Genomic DNA, 4326 nt, shown 5'->3' on the forward strand with positions numbered 1-4326 from the left:
CAATCACTCTTGAGCCAGTGCCTTTGAAAATCTTCACATCATGCCTGCGTGACAGTCTATCCAATTTTCTTAAAGTTAATGGTCTCATTGAGCACGAAATACAAAAAGGCTTCACCTCGAATATTTCAGGGACCTTAGAGCATACTGCCATGATGGCTCAGGTCATAAACAAAGCTCGTATCAAACAACGTTCACTAGTTGTCACTCTTCTCGATCTTAAAAATGCCTTTGGTGAAGTACATCATAATTTGATACCCACTATACTGTCTTATCATCATATCCCTGACAACATACAGCTTCTTATTTCTAGCCTTTACACCGATTTTAAAACCTCTATCATCACAAGCCGCTATAATACTCCTGCTATTCCAGTCCGTCGCGGTGTTCTTCAAGGCGACTGCCTCAGTCCTCTACTATTTAATCTATGCTTCAACACATTCATACAGTACATAAAAGCTGAAAAATACAAACAGTTAGGTTTTTCCCTACATGATCAGAACGACCGTATGTTTCAACCAGTCCATTGGTTCCAATTCGCAGACGATGCTGCCGTTATCACCAGCAATGAGAAAGAAAACCAACTTCTACTGAATTGTTTCACTCGCTGGTGCCAATGGGCTAACATGATCATACGTGTCGATAAATGCATCACTTTTGGAATAAAGAAATTTTCCACACGTTCTCTTCAGTATCAACCTAAGCTTTTCATAAACAACGAATCTATCCCACCTGTCTCGAATGGAAATTCTTTTAAGTACCTCGGTCGTCATTTTGACTTTGAAATGACAAACCAAGAACATAAATCTGATCTTTTATCATCACTGTCCAACATGCTCAAACAAATTGATTCCCAGCCTCTACATGCAAAAAATAAATTGCTTCTTTATCACAACTTTGTTCTTTCTAAAATCTCTTGGAACCTTACTGTAGCAGATCTTTCAAAGACGTGGGTTGTCGAGAATCTTGACAGCCTCGTATCCAAATACATCCGCCAGTGGCTCGACCTCCCAATAAGTGCTACCTTGAGTAGCATTATTCTTTCTAAAAACCAATTTGGACTCAGCCTAACTTTACCATCCGCCAAATTCCTACAGTGTCAAACTATTTTACGCAACGCATTGAAATCTTCACCAAACGATAACATTCGCTCTTTATGGAAAAATACCAGCAGTAGCACAAATATACAATATGATATATATAGGAACACGAAAGAAGCATTAAAGGCTGTCCAGCAAGAACATAAAGATCGTCTGCAAAACATTCTAACTTTCAAGGATCTTTATTATCACATCTTTTTAACCAGGATCTTCCACAAATAAGCAAACTTTGGTCCAAGGTGCAAAGTAGCATGCCTCAGAATATTTTCAATTTCACCATAAGGTACCTAAGCAATACCCTTTCTACACAGAAAAACTTGAAAAAGTGGAACTTGAGCCAGACTTCTGACTGTTCTTTCTGTTTTATGCCAGAAACCCTCCTTCACGTTGTTGCTGGCTGCAAAACATACCTGGAACAAGGCCGATACACCTGGCGTCATAACTCTATCTTAAACTTTCTAGCTACGTCTCTTAAAGCTGTTAATGAATCTACCATCTACGCTGATATACCTGGCTTTCTTTCACCATCAATCATAACTGGAGAAAACCTTCGCCCAGATCTTCTCTTGAAGACTAACAACAATTACCTATACATCTTAGAGCTTACTGTTGGTTTTGAATCCAATCTTGACACAAATGCAACAAGAAAACATAGCAAGTATGCTTCTCTCCTATCTGACTTACAGCGGAAGTTCAAATGTGTCTCTTTTGTGAATCTTTCTATGAGCTCTCTTGGCATCTTTGGCAATTCCTGCATCTCCTTCTTCAAAATGTGTGACTCTCTCTCTCCATCGATCAACAACAAAAACGGTATCTCATCTCTAAACTTTCCAACATTGCCATCCGTACTACGTACTACATATTATGTTGCAAAAATAAACCATGGACAAATCCGGAATTACATCCGTTTTAATTTTGGTTGTTTTATTTTTCTCAGTTTTTCCTTTTACCTTACGATTGTTATAGTTTTTTCTTGTAAAACCAGGCTAGCCAATTGCAAATTACCTTGTAATAGTGAGATTTGTAATTGTAGTTTAAATTGAATTGAAAATGAAATGTTTCCATTAATTCCGTTGAGCGGTAGCGTGCGGACGCTTCTGTACACGGCTCCTGTTTGACTGCGACTTACTACGCCTGGATTTAATTTATGGCATTTTACTGTTGCAGATCTACCAAAGACCTGGGTTGTCCAAAACCTAGAAAATCTTGTTTCCAATTACATTCGCCAGTGGCTTGATCTTCCTGTTTCTGCAACATTGAGTGGAATAATAACTGCCTTCTGTCAAATTTACGCAATGCCAAACTGTCTGTCGCAATGCCCTAAAATCTTCTCCTAATATTGACATTCAAACCCTATGGAAAAACACCAGTCATGGCACGAACCTACAGTACGACATCTATCGTAATACTAAAGAGGTATTAAAGGCTGTCAAATCAGACAACAAAGAACGTCTCTCTCAAAACTTACCATCTCAGGGAGCTACAATTACCTTCCTACTGAAACATTCACTGGAAAAGCTGAACGGTATTTGGTCAAGTACACAGAGCAATTTGCCTAGTAACATCTTTAACGTTACCATCAAGTATCTTAACAACACTCTTCCAACTCGTAAAAATCTGCTGAAATGGAACCTTAGTCAAACATCTGACTGTGAATTCTGTCTTCTTCCAGAAACACTTCTACACGTTGTTGCTGGATGCAAAGTGTACCTTGACCAAGGCCGCTATACTTGGCGTCATAATTCTGCATTAAACTTTCTAGCCACTTCCTTCCAAGCAATAAATGGGTCTTCTCTCTACGCAGATTTACCAGGCTTTCTTTCCCCTTCTATCATAACTTGAGATCAACTACGCCCTGACTTACTTCTCAAAACTAAGGAAAACTGTCTGTACGTTTTAGAGCTAACCATAGGCTTTGAAACAAATCTCAACTGCAATGCTGTCAGAAAGTCAGAGAAATATGCCACCCTCGTATCTGACTTAAAACGTCAGTTTAAGTCAGTCTCGTTTGTCAATCTTTCCATCAGTTCATTCGGTATTTTTGGCGACTCCTGCAGCTCATTCATCGACATGTGTGACTCTTTGTCCATTGATCATCAACAGAAACGCTACCTCATCTCCAAACTTACAAGCATCTCCATTCGCACCACATACTATATATTCTGCTGTAGAAACAAAACTTGGACTTATCCAGATCTACTCCCCTTTTAATATTTTTTCTTTCTTTCTTCATTACTACGATTGTAATAGTTTTTATTTTGTAAACACAGGCTAGCCAATTACAAATTACCTTGTAATAGTGAGATTTGTAATTGTAGTTTTAACAGGAATTCAAAATGAAAAGTTTCCATTATTATTATTGATTGATGATTTTGGCACCTAATTGCTCTCTTTACGCAGACCTTTCAGGTTATCTCTCACCCTCTATCATAAAAGGAGACTCTTTCCGTCCTGACCTTCTTCTAGTCACTTCTGACCATCGCCTTTTCATACTCGAGCTTACAGTAGGATACGAAACCAGTGGCGGCTCGTGTATTGGGGCTAGTGGGGCTCAGCCCCACCAAAGATTTCCAAAAATAAGTTTTAGACTTATAAACGTAAATAAATTCAACGTCCATTATTAATTTAGCACTGTTCACTAATTTCTTTGCTTCGAGTTTCACTGTTTGTTTAGGTCCCACTGCCCGCGGTTCTTTCGAAAGCTGAACAAACACACGTATCGGAAACCATCCCCGATATTTTGGGGCTAGCCCCAAACTAGCAGAGAATGCACCAATCAAGTGCCTCTCATGACTCGACTATTCAATTGATGACTGCCTTCTGATTGGCCAATTCTGCTCAAATCTGCATTCCTTTGGGGCTAGTTGAAACTAGCCCCAAATAATTCAATTCAACGGTAGCTGAATTTTTGTTATTGTGATAGGCAATGTTGATCTTGAAGCGGAACGCAGCAGAGTGGCGTGTATTCGTTGACTCGCATTTTCAGCTTTAAAACTTTGAAATAAGGCATACAAGTTAGATCTTTATCAGAATTAATTTTGCCGATCTTGAAATAAGCTCATAATGGGAAGGCTAGGCCGTAGGCCTTCTAATGGCATAAAGCATATTTCCAATGCAGGCTTTCAACTGGAGCAATTTTAGCTTCACGGCATATGAAAATTAATCAATTAACAGTTTGAACTTTTTGTTCTTTAAAAATTTTTAATTGCCATGATATGCAATGCAAAGG

The sequence above is a fragment of the Rhopilema esculentum genome, chromosome 13 (assembly GCF_057945365.1).
Source record: "Rhopilema esculentum isolate cy_ngs chromosome 13, ASM5794536v1, whole genome shotgun sequence".
NCBI classification, from domain to species: domain Eukaryota; kingdom Metazoa; phylum Cnidaria; class Scyphozoa; order Rhizostomeae; family Rhizostomatidae; genus Rhopilema; species Rhopilema esculentum.